Source organism: Hemicordylus capensis, chromosome 3 (assembly GCF_027244095.1).
Source record: "Hemicordylus capensis ecotype Gifberg chromosome 3, rHemCap1.1.pri, whole genome shotgun sequence".
NCBI classification, from domain to species: domain Eukaryota; kingdom Metazoa; phylum Chordata; class Lepidosauria; order Squamata; family Cordylidae; genus Hemicordylus; species Hemicordylus capensis.
The window spans coordinates 64,419,370-64,437,701 of record NC_069659.1 but is presented as its reverse complement, the minus strand read 5'-3'; the positions used below and the strand labels follow the sequence as shown (position 1 = coordinate 64,437,701).

Below are 18,332 nucleotides of genomic sequence, written 5' to 3'. Positions count from 1 at the left end.
AGTCTAAGTTGTTTAGTGAATAACAAAAACGTTGCCTCTAGCACTTTCTTTTTTCCACTAGAAGAAAATAAAATTCTGTCAACAGGACTCAAGAAATGAGTTGAAATCCATTATGTCTCTCATTGACTTCTGTACATAATGATGTGTTTGGCACCTACTGGCTTGCTCGCAGTCTCTGTCTGAACATAGGATAAAAGGTTTCTTGCTAAAAGTTGCTTAGTTGATAGAATATGGTGAGATGCAGAAAATCTATTTGGGATGTTACTGATATCTTCAAAATTGAGTCAATTAACTTTTCTGTTTTTAAAAAAGGACATATTGGAAAAGTCTAAGGAAGAAAACACAATCTATTGACTCAGCGCAGAGCCAGTTCAGCATTGATGCATCCTGCCTACTGTTTCAAAAAGATAAGTAAACGATTGCAAAAATTACTCTATCCAAACAACAAGAACCAACCCTTAAACTTGACATTTCTAAAGTGATGAATCTTAAATTAAATCATGTGAAATGTCAAAACGTAGGGGGAAGAAAATCAATAGGTTTAGAGACAAAGTGATGTGAGGTCAGTCATCTCAAGCAACAAGTGACAGACCCATCTCTTTTTAATGGAAATAGGTTTTAAATGCACAGTGCCCAAAAGGTGCTAAAAAAGGTGTGTGTGTTTTGAGAATGAACAGAGTATTGGCAGAAGTTATTTATTTATTGAGCTATATTTTATGTATATTTTACAGTGATAAAAATCAGTAACCCACCTACGCCCAAGTTTTATAGAGCTTTATTGCTTATTTGTAATTAGTGTGTTAGTTGTTGCCAATTTCACATTTAGGTCTTAAAACACTACATTACAAACACTAAGTGGTACGATTATCATTTAACTATAGAGTCGAGCTGAAATGGAAGAGCTGGTCTTGTGGTAGCAAGCATGACTTGTCCCCTTAGCTAAGCAGGGTCCACCCTGGTTGCATATGAAAGGTAGACTAGAAGTGTGAACACTGTAAGATATTCCCCTTAGGGGATGGAGCTGCTCTAGGAAGAGCTTTTAGGTTACAAGTTCCTTCCCTGGCATTTGCAAGATAGGGCTGAGAGAAATTCCTGCCTGCAGCCTTGGAGAAGCTGCTGCTAGTTTGTGTAAACAGTACTAAGCAAGAAGAACCAATGGTCTGACTCAGTGTATGGCAGCTTCCTATGTTCCATGTCTTGTGAACATTTCCCCCTCTTGCTTTTCATTAATTTTTCACATATATTTGTGAAAAGTTGTGAGACTGTTCTTGAGGATGGGTGTTGGAGAGAACGGGAATGCATTCCCATTGGTGAGACAACCAAATTGAGGCTTCCTTATCCTGATCCAGTCACACAGTATAGCAACTGTGTTACCACCACTACATTTCAACCTCCGGTGCCGTGTGCAAAATCACTGGCATGGGGCGGCACTTGACAGCATCAGACCAGAAGTGGCCGGTGTGCATGTGTGGGTATGCTTTTGCCCTGCGCCAGTGATTTTGGCCACACAACCAGCGGGGGAGGGGGGGATGCAGTGTGTGTGTGGGGGGCGGCGGTAATAACACCCTCCCTGGTCCTTAAAGGTAACCCTCCCCACCAAACTGCCAGACCTCTGAACAGGTTCATGTGCATCCCTACCACACAACCCACCCTCAGTTCTCCAGGGACATTTTCCCCTGCCCTTGCTCAATTATAACTGTGCCCATTATTGGTGGAATGCTTCTTCATACAAAAAAAGAAGTAACGAAATACAGGACACTAGTATGTTCTAGGATAGGCAAGGATCATTCTTCTTGACATCTAATATTCTATGTGCAGAAACCATTTGTAAAACAGTTAGTCATGTGAGACCCCACTTGTAGTCTGAAATGGCCAAGTCTAGACAATGATTTAGAATCTTATACATTGTTTTTGAGACCTAGTTTGTGTGAGACTTGGTGAGCTTGGGTTTACTGACCATTCAAAATCCTCTGAACGTTGGTCTTGCAGGAAGCCCTGTGAAGTCAATGGACTTTGTAAAAGTGAATAAACAACAGCTGGTCAGATTATGATATCTTGACATTTTGTGGATAAAAAGTAATGCTATAATGGTAATTTAATTGGCCCAATGACACAAACATTCTCAAATTGGAGTGACAAGGTTGAACAAATCAATCACAGATTGGACACATAGTACAGTCCGATTTTCTTTGTGCTGTACAGAAAGACAGATTCAATCAACTCCTGTTCTCAATAATCTTGTCATTAGAGATTTTTCTTTCAGAGTAAGAAAACGAACACTGTCTTTCCAATGAGAACAAAGAATTATAGACCTGTGATATAGTCCATCTTAAAATGTTGTGGAAATCTGCAAAGACAGTAAAAACCTGATGCTGAACACAAAATACCTCTTTGCAAGCTCAAAAGAACTGGTATGGTACATATATATATGCAAAAATACCTTAAAATTGAAAACCTTAAATGCATGAAAGCATGGTATTGCCTGAAGTCTTTGTTATTACATTTAAAATGTTTCTATTATAAAATGGCCTCATTGGATTTTATATTCTGTACTCTGAAGAAGTACTGTCAATGCACAACCATTCTGTCTTATTCCCATGCTTGAGTCCACTTTAATGTAATATAAACATTTTAACATAATAAGGCAAAGGTTTTGGCAGTACCAAGGAGAATGACTTAGAGGTATAGTAACTTAAAGGTATTTTGCTATGACAAATATAGCTAGGATGTAATATGAGATTGTAATTTTCTTTCTATGGGAATTGCAACTAATAGGCATTACAGCAACTGAGACCTACTTGCCAAGTATAGAACGAAGCTGTAGTTACTTAGGTGTAAGTGCAGAACCCCAGCTAATTAGGGCCTTAATTCAATCTGAAGTAATTTTTTTTTTTTGTCCACTGAAAAATACCATGGAGAAACACAGGAAGAACATCAAACACAGTGCATTTCTATTGACTCAGTTCATTCATTCCATTCTGCTGCACTATAAAATATTGAGCACTAATGATGAGAAATCAAGTGATATGCATGCATGTGTAAACTGGGCCAATGTTTCAAAACATGATATATAGAATTAGATCATTTTTAGCCTGCTTTCCAGTAGGCTTATGAGATCACCCAGCATTCTGTGTTTGTGTGTCTATGTGTCCCCGCCACCATCAACTTCTCAACACCTGGACCAATATGAACCAAATTGGGTACAGTTGTAGGGACACATAGGGGCACCTCAACGGTGTAGTTTGTAATGATATCACCCACCCTGATCCAAGATGGCAGACACATAAAGATTTGAGGAGCAAGTGGGCTAACCTGTGAACCACTTAACCAATTTCAACCAAATTTGCTACAGCTACAGGGACACATAGGGACACCTCAGTGGCACAGATTGTGACAATATCATCCAACCCAATTCAAGATGGTGGACACATAAACCTTTGAGGCTCAAGTGCACTAACTTGTGGGCAGTCTAACTGATTTGAACCAAATTTGCTACAGCTGTATGGACACATAGAAATGTCCCAATGGTATAGTTTGTGATGATGTCATCCACCCTGATCCAAGATGGTGGACGTGTGAACCTTTGAGGCGCAAGTGGACTAACTTGAGGACTATCTAACCCATTTGAACCAAATTTGATGCAGTTGTAGTGAGTGACACACAGGGACACCTCAATGGTATAGTTTGTAATAATGTCATCCACCCTGATCCAAGATGGTGGATGCATGAACATTTGTGGTGCAAGAGATCTAACTTGTGAACCTTGATCTGAACCAAATTTAGTCCAGTTGTAGACAGTGCAAGGAAAGTAGGCTGATTAGTTCTTACTAGAACAACTTGTTAAAAGACTGTTGCTGGTACAATTACCTCTGCTGCCTTAGTTACATAGGGATATAGGAAGCTGCCTTATACTGACAATTGGTCCATCTAGTTCAGTATTGTCTACAGAGACTGGCAGTGGCTTCTCCAAGGTTATAGGCAGGAGTTTCTTTCAGCCCTAAATTTGTAACCTTCTGCGTGCAAGTATGCAGATGTTCTTCCCAGAGTGCCCCGTCCCTTAAGGGGAATACCCTACAATGCTCACATGTAGAGGCTATACTCACGACCACGGAAAACTGGGCTAAGCAAGGCCAGGCCGGTTTTCCAAGGTTGTGTGCTGTGCAGCACCGGGAGTCGCATGGCTTCCAGCTCCTAGCCCACCTAATTCCCCCTCCCCTAAAACATTCCCCTGATCGTGAGTTGCCACAGTGTGGCTCCGTGTCGCAGTGACTCACAAGGAGACCCCCTGACTGGGAGGCTACAACAAGCCTCCCGGCATGTGGGGGGGGGGGCTCCCCAGAATGCTTCATGCACTCATGCAGGGCATTCTGGGACTTCTGGGGGCTGGGTGGCCCCCCAGATCCCTGCCGTTCCAACCGGCTCTGTGACGGAGCTGGTAATTGTGTGGGTGGCCAATATGGCCACCCAGGGAGGTGGCAGCGATCGTGTGCGGGGAGGTAAGCGCTTTCGGGTTGCCTCCTAGAGCGATCATGAGGATCGTTTCATAGTCTTCCATTCAAATGCAAACTAGGGCTGACCATGCTCATCAAAGGAGACAATTCATGCTTGCTACTGCAAGTCCAGGTCTTCTCCCATAACTGAAGTATGCTTTGCAGAAGTCAAAGCATCCCATTTCAAACAACAGTACTATACTGTCTTGATTGTCCCTTCTTCTCCAATAGGTGAAAATAGGGGTTTGCATCCTGCCTTGAATCTATAAAGATTACTGGAGGCTGATAGTGTCTTTATAATCATTGCTTTATTTACACAAATCTACTGTGTAGGAAGATAGCAAGACATTCCTAAAAGTCAACAAGAAGTTACATCAACTCCAAGAGATTAGAAACTCTACACTCAGGTAGCTCAGCATTCTTACTAGGACATGTATCTTCTAGACTATTAAAACCTTTCTCATTCGGACTCACTTACCAGAGTGCTTTCCAGATTACATCCTGCAATGGGGTCACAGCGGATCTCTGAAGTGTGCTTCCATACTTCCCGTGTTGTGACACCACAGTCCCTACGCTGACAGCAGGGTGCTGTTCACATTTCCAATGCCTTGTTTTGAATTTAATCACTGCGATATAGTGTTATGATGTTGTTTATGTGCCGTAAAAAGTTTGCTGTTTTTTCAGGTTGTTAGTTTCTGCAAGACTGCTCCCCCTGCTGTTTACATTTCAAATGCGATTTGCCTGAATGGAAGCATTTTGCTGCTGTTGAGCAGCTAGTCTGGAAAGTGCACAGGTGAGTAATTTCTTGTAATTTCTTCTGTAATTACTTCTTACACAGACCCAACACAGGCATGCTTTTCAAGGGAGGAATAAGGAGGACAGAACATGTCACCTTCACTTCCTCCCCTTATGTTCAATATGTGATTCTTATGATTACTAATTATATATCCCCCATTCAGAAAACAATCAAAAGCATTAGCAGAGCCTCTGTGCCTCTTTGCCAGCAACCAGTAATTAATTCACAAAACAATTGTTACCCAGCTAACTATCACTTACAGCACAATATGCACATAAACAAATGCTCTCTAAGTACAACGACACACTTATTTACTGACATTTCAGTTCTAAACAGATTTAGTCAGAAGGAAGTTCCACTGAATTCAAAGATACTTCCTTACAGTAAGTATGCTGCTTAAATCTAACAAAATGTATCCAGCCCTATTATATAACACAACAGATGGACTGCTGAATAAGCAGGAGGTTCATTTTTACATTTTAGAATTAGACAACATGTTTAACATTCATATCTCTTTTAGTGCTATTTATCAGAAAAATTGAGGCGGTGGTGGGGGGACCCACTATAAAAAAAAGGCAAACTTCATGCCAGCTGCTGTCCTCATTTGGGGGCATTACTTACAGCTAGCCAAAAGCCATCCAGCTTTCAAAATGGAATTTCTCATTCAGCTGCCTGCTCCAGCTCCAGCAAAATCATTGTGTCAAGCCATCCCAGTCTGAGTCAATTGTTTCATTAATGACTGAACAAACCATGGCACTTGCAGTATGACAGATAGACTGCAGCTTTTTCGAACCTGGTGGGAGTTTTATTCAACTGAATGTGGTCAATAAACTCAAAATGAGGTAACATTTATTATCTTTGAAGAGCTCAGAGTTCAATACTTTCTTTAAAAAATATTCGGCTTTTGCTGCGGAAATTGATTCACATAGACATGAATTTCAAAAACGCCATTAGCAAATAAATAGAGATGTGAATGTGAATTGATTTCCTCAAAACAATTGTAATGCAGGAATTAGGCTCTGGGGTATAAAGCAAATATGAGAGGAGAAAACCATGAAAACCACAGTGCTCAGGCATCGCTCACTTCTAAACTTTACATAAAGATAGAGTTCAAGTAATCATAGAAAACAAGGCAAAAGCTTTCTCTAGGCAGGTGACATGGATGACAGTCATTGGGTAGCATCCAAAGTACTGGAATGCAAGGAAACGTATGGAAGATAACTTTCCCTTGGCCTCCACTGCAGCATTCAGGTTCCCTGAAAAGTCACCCTGGAGGGTGAAGGGACCCTTCAGGAATGACATGGGATGTGGATGGACATGGTGGTGGTGGAACATGGAGGGGATATCCCCAGAAACTGGGAGGAGACACCTTGCACAAGCAATCCTCCCCATCTTCAGGATTCCTGTATCTGGTTCCAGGGATTCTCCCTCCAATTTTGTTTCCAAGTATCCTCCAACCTTCATGACTGGCTTTTCAAGGGTGCTGGGGAATGCACATAAGAACATAGGAACATAAGAACAGCCCAGCATGCTGTTTCACACAGTGGCCCATCATATGTCTCTGGGGAGCCCTTAGTCAAGAGGTGAGGGCATGCCCTCTCTCCTGCTTTTGTTCCCCTGCAACTGGTATTGGGAGGCATCTTGTCTGAGGCTGGAGGTGACCCACAGCCACCAGACTAGTAGCCATTGATAAACCTGTCTTTAATGTATTTGTTTAAGCTGCTTTTAAAGCTGATCAACCTGGTGGCCATCCCCACATGCCATGGCAAGGAATTCCATAAGGAAATTCAACATCTGTAAGTGTCTTTGTACTTATGATTCTTGGGATGCAACTCACAAAACCTGGAAGAGCAGAAACAGAAATGGGCATGGGCAGCAATTAACCCAGGAAAATGGCAAAACATCAAAGGAAAAACCATCTATCTATCCCTCCAAGCATATTTGTTATTGCAATCTCCAAGAGGAACATCTAAGTCTTTAGCAAGGGCATTGAGACAACTATCAAGGTACTTGAGGTAGTACTACAAGAGATCGGGGTCTGACCATAAAAAGGTCAGCAAGAAGATAATTCTAGTCTGGTTTTTGTTTTTTTAAGGTTGAGCGCAAAGTATTTTTTTCTAATGCTAATACATCTAAACACAATTAAGGCCAAACTAGATATGAAGTGGGAAATCTGTGACTGGAACTGACATCTTTTTCTTTTTCAAAAAGCAGCTATGAAGGGATTTGGTTTGGAGCCTTGGTGTCTGATAGCAGGCAGGAGGAGGGGAGAAATTAACCCCATTGTCTCCATGCTACATCATCCTCTGATGTATCTATTTGGCATGGAGGTCTTCTCAATGGCAACTTACTCCTGCTTCACTACTATATGGGTTGGGGGCAGTTCAGATGAGGAGGGGATTTACAGCAACTTCAATGGATTACTGTTCATACAGCCAGCATTTGGCATTTTCCCTAATGATTGGCCCTTGATGGTAGTATAAGCATCTTTAAAGAGTTGTATTTTGGGGCAGTGTTGAAAAGGTTTGCATGGGATACTTCAGTGCTTTTGTGGAGCTATAAGGAGAGACCCACATGATAAAGTGTTTGAGAAGGTAAACAACAGCCAGGACCCCAACAATTCTTCTCTCCACCAAACAGCTTGTTTGCAGCCATTTCCTGTACAGTTCCATTCCCAAATCTCTCTATGCCCCCAGTAGCATGATTCTCACCCTCCTCTCTCCTCCTCCATGAAGCCACTCATCCCCTCGTGCTCTTTCTGCACAACTGCAAAAGCCATCAGTGTCTCAAAGCGTGTGCCATTCAAAACCCAGTAGGGAATGCCCCCCCCCAAAGAATGGTGCCTCTTCTCCTCTGCCTGCCTCCTGGGTGCATTGTTTGTATCTGTTGCGGGAGCTGGCAAGGACCCCACAACCACAGCACATGAGAGAGGCAAAGGTTCCAAAATGTGCTGCGTATCAACAAAAATGAAACATGAGTCTCTCCTAATTGCCATGCAAGCCGCCTTGCACATACACACACAGCAGTACACACAGAACACACAAAGCAGCAATGTGAACAGCCCTGATTTACATGTATATACACTTATACACACTTTATATAATACTAACTCACACCATTTCCCCCTGCTGTGAAGCCCTCAGTCTGGGAAACCTCTTGGAGGGGAAAAATTACAGGTAAACATTATGTGCCCATAACCTTTCCTCTGAAACATTTATTTATTTATTAAATTTGTATTCAGCCCACTACTGAAATCTCTAGGCAGTTTACAGCATAAAACCAACCAAGAATTTAACAGTTAAAAGATATAAAACCCATATTAAAATTTCCATTAAAACACCAACTAACTAAAAAGCTTGACTGAAGAGATGTGTTTTCAGTTGTTTCCTAAAAGTCAACAGGGATGGAGCAGCTCTAATATCAGTAGGAACAGCATTTCACTAAGAGCAGCTTTGGAGGGAGAGATTTGGATTGGGGATGACACAGGAAGAAACCATTAAGCTTCCTCCCTCCTTGGCCCCATTCCAAACTGCCTGCCCACCATGCCCAGCTGGTCACTGCTTTTCTGAAAAGAAAAATGAGAATTGTAATAATGGAACTCCCATGTGTTCTCGAGTTTGGTCTTTGTAGGACAATCCTCTATCTGTTTTCTTAGAAGTTAAGTGTCACAGAGTTCAAGGGGGACTTACTCTCAAGTAAGCATTACTAGGATTGCACAATAAGTTCAGTTCCAAGTATCTGAGCCTTACCACTGACAGCAGCAATGGGAGCTGTACCAATGAGAACTTAAAGAAAAATGGTTTAGAATGGTAGGATAATGTTTCTAATGCAACATTAGACATCCCTAGCAATGATGCAGTCATTTTATTAGGAAAACCAAAAGCACCAGTATTCGATTTTCAAAGGCACACGTATAGAAAGGAAGTACATCAAGGTTGGTCTCTTTTGAGCAATAATAACATTTCTCATTATAAAATATGATAATACTACATAACATTTATATGGCATTTTAGATTGTTCCACACCCACTGTCATGTTGTAATCCTTACAGCAGCACTGTAGGGCAGGGCATGACAAATCACTGGTGCCAGGTAGTGATGGTGCCTAGAGGTTTAACCATGGCACCTGGTTAAACCAGGATATTCCAAGGAAGAATTATTTTATAACATCTTAATTTGTCTCAAGCATTGGCAGTCCTGTTTCTGTTCTAAATATCTTTGTCATAGAGGGATTCAAGAGAAGTCTATTTACCCTCTTCATATCTGTCACTAAGTCTGTCAAGTTTCCATTGTCTGGCTCCAAAACTTTTGGGCTGGCTCCTAGAGCCAAATAAAGATTTCCAAGGCTTGCTGTAAGAGATAACATCATCATCATCATCATCATCATCATCATCATCATCATCATCATCATTCCAATATTTTAAAAAATGAGGCTGAAACACAGCTTGCCTATGGTTAGTTTATGGCAGAGGCAAGATTCAAAATGGGGATTGGGGACAACCTGATTGGCTTGTAGCCACTCTGCTACACCAGTAGCACAAAAGATATTTGTGTGATTTATTTTTGTAAAGTGACAGCAGCTCCTATGACTTCCTATGAGCATAGACCCAGGAGAGAATTTGACAATGGGTTTTGTTAAGAAATATAAAAGCAAATTCACTGAAAAACTGTGTATTTACTTTTAAAAAATGAGAACAATACATTAGTAATTCATTTTTCGCTGAGATAATTGGTTTTCCTTGTTGAAGAAAATTACCCCCAACTTCTGCCTATAAATACATTCACATTCACGCAGAAACTAGAATAAACAGTTGTATAAAACATAGTGTTTGCTTTTTAAGGAAAATACACATGTAGAAGTATATGCAGAAACATCAGTTAGAAAAGTCAGGAAGAAGCTTCTTTGGGAATTGTGGTAATCTAAATTATGGTTTTCATTACTCTCTGGCCTCCTTCGCACGTAACAGGAACCCCCAGACGACCAAAATGCTTCCCAGCTGACCAAAATGGGGAACTGGCAGTGTGGGAGAGGGAACTGGCTGCGTGAGCTTCCTTCAGACATTAAGGACAGCCCCGGCAGCCAATTGCAGCTGGAGAGAGGGAGGAGCTTCCTGCCCTCAACCCCAGTTAGGGAAGCTGCACCCTTCAGATGACATGATGCTGGTGTGAAACCACAGGTAGGAACATCAGAACTCACTACAGACTGAAGGTTCAAATTGGGAAGAATCTCACCTTTTCTCTCCTTTCCTCCCCACAAATCCCAAACCACACACCTCCCTCCTACTCCGCTTACTTCCAACATAACTTGAGCTTGTCAACTCAAGGGAGGGGAGAGCAGCTATGTGTTTTCAGTGCCTTTTTAAAAGTTGCAGAGACGGGGAGGCTCTTATTTCAACAGGGAGTGCATTCCAAGCGCTGGAGCACTCTGCTGCCATCCAGGACCAGCAATGGAGAAAGCCCATTCCCGAGTAGCTGCCAGACGAGTTGGCGGCAACCGCAGATGAACCACTCCAGATATATTTATTATTATTTATTATTTATTATTTCTTAACAGGCAGTGGGACTCATGGCAACGAAGACGTTCTCTTAAATACCCAGGGCCTAACCTGTTTAGGGCTTTATAGGTAGCAACTAGCACCTTGTATTTTGCCTGGAAACATATCAGCAGCCAGTGTAGTTCTTTCAGCACAGGAGTAATATGGTCTCTCCGAGATGACCCAGAGACCAACCTGGCCGCCACATTCTGGACCAACTGCAGTTTCTGGACTATGTACAAAGGTAGCCTCACATAGAGCGCATTGCAGCAATCCAGCCTAGAGGTTACCAGCACATGTACCACCATTTTGAGGTCACTCATCTCTCAAGAAATAAATACAGCTGGTGTATCAGCTGAAGCTGATAAAAAGCACCTCTGCCCACCGCCTCAACCTGGGACACCAGGGAGATGTTCAGATCCAGAAGGACTCCCAGAGTGCGTACCTGTTCCTTCCGGGGGAGCATGACCCCATCCAGAACCAGCAGATCAAAATTGTCTCCTGAGTTACAACCCCACACAATAAGTACCTCCATCTTATCTGGATTCAGTCTCAGTTTTTTATCCCTCATCCAGCCCATTGCTGCCTCCAGGCAGGCATTTAGGGAGGTTATGCCTTCTCCTGATGATGTTGACATGGAGAAATAGATGTGGGTGTCATCCGCATACTGATAACACCCTGCCCCAAATCTCCTGATGATCTCTCCCAGCAGTTTCATGCAGATGTTAAACAGCATCTGAGACAATATGGAGCCCTGAGGGACACCATAGGAAAGTTCAGATTTGGAAGAACAACAGTCTCCAAGAGACACCATCTGGAATCTACCCATGAGGTAAGAGTGGAACCACTGCAAGCAGTGCTTCTCACCCTCAGTCCCCTCAAACATTCCAGAAGGCTACTATGGTCAATAGTATCGAAAGCCACCGAGAGATCCAAAAGGACCGACAGAGTCACACTCTCTCTGTCAATTCCTGTCAATTCCCAATTGAAGATCAGCCATCAGACCTATCAAGGCAGTCTCCACCCCATAGCCCACCCGAAAGCCAGTTAAATATGTTACATAATAAATACTACAAGGCAAAGGGCAGGGAGCGAAAACAGTCACTTACTTAAAAGGAAGCCCATTGAAATATATAGCCAAATATAAATAAATATATATTTATTTATTCATTTCTCTGGAGGCGCTCCGCCGCCATCCGGCCTGGTAGGAGGGAAGCAGCGAGGGTGGAGAGGAGAAAGGTGCCCCACCACCACCGCAAGGCTCCCCAACACTAGTGAGGCTCTGCCTGGGGCACTGACTGAAGAGGAGTGGTGGAGGCTGCTGCTGCTGCTACGGCTGCCCCCAGCAGCCCCGGCGTGGGAGCTGAGGGGCTGCTGGCCACCGACAACCAGGCGCACCAGTTCCTCTCTTCCCCCCTTCCAGGCTCGCCACAGGATTCCCTTTCGCTCACGACTCCATTGGCCCAAATGGAGCAGGAGGAGGGGCAGATAAATGCATCTCATTGAGAATATGGACATTCCTGCCTGGAAAATACATTTCAGCAGATGAAAAATATGAATGGCCACCAGCTTACAACGAAGTATTAAACAACCCTTTGCTCTCATTTTGAAACGGTTGCACTATTCTGTCACAGTTTGCAACACATTAACTGTTGCAAATCTTGTAGTCTGGAAAACACCCTGGTGACTGACTGGTCTACCTGATGTGACCCCTGCGGTATTCCTGGTTCTCCCAGTCATGGCTTCAGACTTGTGCTCCCTTGTGATCGCTGCCCATGGTTCAGCTGCACATCTATGTTTCATTCACAGTCATACATCTTTATTACCTTCAGACTTTTCTAGTAATAGAGGTAGGATTGCCAACTAGGGTCTTTTATAGAGGAGATGTGACTATTTTGGGGACCAAATGACTTTTTTGCATTTGTTTGTTTGTTAATTACATTTATATCCTGCTCTTTCTCCAAGGAGCTCAGAGTGGTGTACATGCTTATTTTTATCCTCACAACAACCCTGTGAGTTAGGTTAGGCTGATAGATAAGTGTCTGGCCCAGAGTCACCCAGTGAGTTTCATGGCTGAATGGGGATTTGAACTTGGGTCTTCCCGGTCTTGGTCCAACAGCAGCTGGAACATTTTGTTCATTCAGAACACTTTGCTCTCATGAGCAGTTTCTCCTCCTCTGACCATCCATCCATTCTCTTCACCTTCCTACTGGCCATCCATCCAATGGGGAAGCCAGAGGGGAGGTGCTGCTTCAGTGGCAGGTTGCAGAGTCTCGTGATGCAGGAGCACGGATGGGTGGGCCTGGCAGGGGCAGCTTGCATCCTTCATGTGGTGGTGGCGGCAGCAGCAGCAGTGAGAAGTTAGCAGTTGGCTAACTAACTTTACTCAATTAGCAGCTACCCCTGCTAACTGAGTAAAAAGGCACCTTTTAAAGTGGTGAATCCTTTCTATTTATCATGGGGAGAGCAACTGGCCCGATCCAACCCCGGCACAGAATTCCTTCAGTGGCTGATGTTGGTGTTACCTTGTGTTTCATTTTAGATTATGAGCCCATTGGGGACAAGGAGCATCTTATTATTTATTTTTCTTTGGAAACCACTGTGAAACCTTCTGTTGAAAAGCCATATATAAATGTTTGTAGTCGTAGAGAACAGCAAGCGAGTGCGTCAGGATGCAGAGAGGCTGGAGTTGGAAGGCTACTCTACATAAGAGGTGAAGGCCTGAGAGCATAGTGAACAGAGCATAGCGGACAGGGATAGCAAACAGGACATAGGAGTCTTGCAGAAGTTTAGCAGGAAGTGTGTGGGGGAGCCTGGAACAAACCCCTGTGATCACAAGGAGCCTGTTGGAGAAGAGAATGTAAGTACAAATCCCTCCCTCATATCCCTCATATTCTTGGGAAAGGCTGTTTGGACAGATAAATAGCTGACCATTACAGCTGAGACCTATCCTAATAAACTATCTAATAAAAATAAACTACTTCTAATAAACTATCTCTAAATACTGTAAACAGCCAACAAAAACAGCATGAAGATAGAAAGTCAGCAGGGGAAGGGGCACTTCCCAGTGTATTGCACAGAGTGCCACATGTATGACTATTTGCCCCATGGGCAGAAGTCATGGGTGTGTGCTTGGTGCGAGGAGTTCCTGGCCCTCAGGGAACAAATCCGTTCCCTTGAGACCAAGGTGGCGGATCTGGAGAAGCTCAGAGAGACAGAGAGGTATGTGGACGAGACCTTCAGGGATGTGATAGAGGCATCCCACTCCAGGGCTGGTAGCTCCTCTGCTGTCAGGGAGAATGAAGGTCTCGGGAAGGAGGACATCGGTCTGAGGAAGAGGGAAATGCTCCTTTAGAAGGGACTCCTTCCGTGGATGATGAGCCCATATCCTCTTGCACGGGGGATACTCCTCTGGGGGGTGGGGGCCTCCTTGTAGTGGATGATTCGATCATAAGAGGTATAGAGAGATGGGTTTGTGACCCGCGTGTTGACCGCACGGTGACTTGCCTGCCTGGTGCGAAAGTTGCAGACATCACGCAGCATCTAGACAGGCTCGTAGGCAGTGCTGGGGAGGAGACAGCTGCTGTGGTGCACGTCGGCACCAACAATGTGGGGAAATGTAGTCGGGAGGTCCTGGAAGCCAAATTTAGGCTGATAGGTAGCGTATTGAAGTCCAGGACCCCAAAGGTTGCATTCTCAGAAATGCTACCTGTTCCACGCGCAGGTACATTGAGACAGGCAGAGCTGAGGGGTTTCAATGCATGGATGAGACATTGGTGCGGGGAGGAGGGGTTTAGATTTGTTAGGCACTGGGATACATTTTGAGGTAAGCAAGGCCTGTACAAAAGGGATGGGTTGCACTTCAACCAAGATGAAACCATACTGCTGGCGCTTAAAATCAAAAAGGTTGCAGAGCAGCTTTTAAAATGATGCCTGGGGAACAGCCGATGGGAGCTGGGCAGTATCGCGTGTGGCAAAAGCCATCCTTTAAAGTGTGAGTGTGCAAAGTATTCAGATAATAACAGAAGGAGACAGAGCAGAGCCGCATAAAGAGCAGATGGGAGCCGGTGCAGGTCAAAGAGTCAAAAGAATAGCATACATCAGGTGAGAGGCTCAGCGTATAGGTGCTTATATGCCAATGCCAGAAGCCTCCGAGCCAAGATGGGTGAGCTGGAGTGCTTGGTTGCTAACGCAGAAATAGATATAGTGGGCATAACAGAAACATGGTGGAACAGTGAGAACCAGTGGGACACTGTTATCTCTGGGTATAAACTCTATAGAAAGGACAGGGAGGGGCTCCTTGAAGGAGGGGTAGCAATGCATGTTAAAGATGGTATAGAATCTAACAAGCTAGAAAACCTAGGTGTACTGGAGTCCTCCACAGAAACACTGTAGATGACAATACAAGGCCTGAAAGGGAACGTGCTACTGGGGACGTGCTATCGCCCTCCGGATCAAAATGCTGACAGTGATTGGGAGTTGCAGCAGGAAATCAGGGAGGTGTCAAGGAGAGGCAGGGCTGTAATTATGGGTGACTTCAATTACCCACACATAGACTGGGTAAATTCACATTCAGGTCATGACAAAGAGGTCAGATTTATAGATATGCTAAATGACTGTGCCCTAGAACAGTTGGTCTTGGAACCTACCAGAGAGAAGGCAACCTTGGACCTAATTCTGAGCGGCACCCAGGACCTGGTGCGTGATGTCAGTGTCATCGACCCTCTAGGGAACAGTGACCACAGTGCCATCAAATTCAGCATACATGGAGAAAATCACCAAGGAAGTTTAACACAGACATTTTGAATTTCAGAAGAGGAAACTTCTCCAAAATGAGGAGTATGGTGAAAAGAAAGCTGAAAGGGAAAACCAGGAGGGTCATTTTGCTCCAGAATGCATGGAGTTTACTCAAAACCACAATACTAGAAACCCAGTTAGATTTTATACCCAAAAGGAGGAAAGGTACCACTCAGTCCAGGAAGATGTCAGCATGGCTAACGGGTACCGTCAAGGAAGCCATAAAAGGGAAGAAGACTTCCTTCTGAATTTGGAAGGCCTGTCCAAATGAAGAGAACAAAAAGGAACACAAACTCTGGCAAAAGAAATGCAAGGTGACAATAAGGGAGGCAAAAAGAGATTTTGAGGAACATTTAGCCAAAAGTATCAAGGGTAATAATAAAAACTTCTTTAAGTACATCAGAAGCAGGAAACCTGCCAGGGAGGCAGTTGGACCATTAGACAATGAGGGAGTGAAAGGGATTATTAAGGAGGATATGGAGGTTGCAGAGAAGCTGAATGAGTTCTTTGCGTCTGTCTTCACGGCAGAGGATACTGAGTATCTACCTGTTCCTGAACCAGGCTTTTTAGGGATGGAGGCTAGAGAGCTGAGTCAGATAGAAGTGACAAGAGATTATCTATCTATCTATCTATCTATCTATCTATCTATCTATCTATCTATCTATTTATTTATTTATTTTTGCATTTATATACCGCCTTTCGTTAAAAAGATAACCTCAAGGCAGTTTACAAAAGTTAAAAACATACAATAAAAAGACAATAAAAACATCATGTTAAAAGTGTAAAAACATATAAAAACAGGCATAAAAACAATACAACAAATACAACAAATAAATGATGTTCTAAAGTGTCTGGAAAAACTGAAAACAAACAAATCACCAGGCCGGATGGCATCCATCCAAGAGTCCTCAAAGAACTCAAATGTGAAATTGCCGACCTCCTTGCTAAAATATTTAACTTATCCCTGAAATCGGGCTCTGTACCAGAGGACTGGAGAGTAGCAAATGTAACACTGATTTGCAAAAAGGGATCCAGGGGCGATCCGGGATATTACAGGCCAGTTAGCCTAATGTCCGTTCAAGGCAAATTGATGGAAATCATCCTCATGGATACAATTGTAAAGCACCTAGAAGAACAGGCCCTGCTCGGAGTGAGCCAGCATGGCTTCTGCAAAGGTAAATCTTGCCTCACCAACCTTTTGGACTTCTTTGAGAGTGTCAACGAGTGTGTGGATCAAGGTGATCCAGTTGCCATAGTATACCTGGACTTCCAAAAAGCTTTTGACAAAGTTCCTCATCAAAGACTCCTGAGGAAACTTAGCAGTCATGGGATAAGGGGACAAGTACATGTGTGGATTGCTAACTGGTTGAAAGACAGGAAACAGAGGGTAGGTATAAATGGAGAGTTTTCACAATGGTGGGAAGTAAGAAGTGGGGTCCCCCAGGGATCTGAACTGGGACCGGTGCTTTTTAATTTATTCATAAATGATCTAGAAGCAGGGGTAAGCAACGAGGTGGCCAGATTTGCAGATGATACCAAACTCTTCCGGGTAGTGAAATCCAAAATGGATTGTGAGGAGCTCCAAAAGGATCTTTCCACACTGGGGGAGTGGGCGACAAAGTGGCAAATGTGGTTCAGTGTTAGCAAGTGTAAGGTGATGCACATTGGGATGAAAACCCCCAACTTCAAGTATATGCTGATGGGATCTGAGCTTTTGGTGAATGACCAGGAGAGGGATCTTGGGGTCATGGTGGACAGCGCGTTGAAAGTGTTGACTCAATGTGGGGCAGCTGTGGAAAATGCCAATTCCATGCTAGGGATCATTAGAAAGGGGATTGAAAATAAAACTGCTGATATTATAATGCCCTTATAGAAAACTTTGGTGCGGCCACACCTGGAGTACTGCGTACAATTCTGGTCATCACATTTAAAGAAGGACATTGTAGAACTGGAAAAGGTACAGAAGAGGGCTACCAAGATGATCAGGGGCTAGAGCACCTTTCTTATGAGGCAAGACTACAACACCTGGGGCTTTTTAGTTTAGAAAAAAGACGACTGCGGGGAGACATGATATAGGTCTATAAAATCATGCATGGTGTGGAGAAAGTGGAGAGAGAGAAATTCTTTTCCCTCTCACACAGCACTAGAACCAGGGGTCACTCCATGAAATTGATTGCCAGGAGGTCTAGGACCAACAAACGGAAGTACTTTTTCACACAATGCGTGATCCACTTGTGGAACTCTCTGCCACAGGATGTGGTGACAGCCAACAACCTGGATGGCTTTAAAAGGGGTTTGTATGACTTCATGGAGGAGATGTCTATCATCGGCTACTAGTTGGAGGGCTAAAGGCCACCTCCAGCCTCAAAGGCTGGATGCCTCTGAGTACCAGTTGCAGGGGAGTAACAGCAGGAGAGAGCGCATGCCCTCAACTCCTGCCTGGGGCTTCCAGGGGCATCTGGTGGACCACTGTGTGAAACAGGATGCTGGACTAGATGGGCCTCGGGCCTGATCCAGCAGGGCTGTTCTTATATTCTTATGTTCTTATGGTTCAGTAGCAAACTGGTTGCCCTGCCTCAAGCCAAGAGGTAAAGCTGCTGGGCAGGCTGGGGAGAGCAGCCTGGATGACCCATGGGGAGGAGGACTGTGTGTGGGGTAAACCTAACCAGGAGATGAATAGGAGATGAATGTACCAGGAGAATCAGGAGCCTTAAGA

At 43.8% G+C, this 18,332-nt stretch overlaps 1 protein-coding gene across 9 annotated transcripts in view; it reads right to left on the bottom strand.

The window, feature by feature from the left end:
• Nucleotides 1-18,332, bottom strand: part of EPHA6 (EPH receptor A6) — a 750,202-nt gene that overhangs the window by 290,296 nt on the left and 441,574 nt on the right. The gene's annotated exons all lie outside the window — the stretch shown is intronic.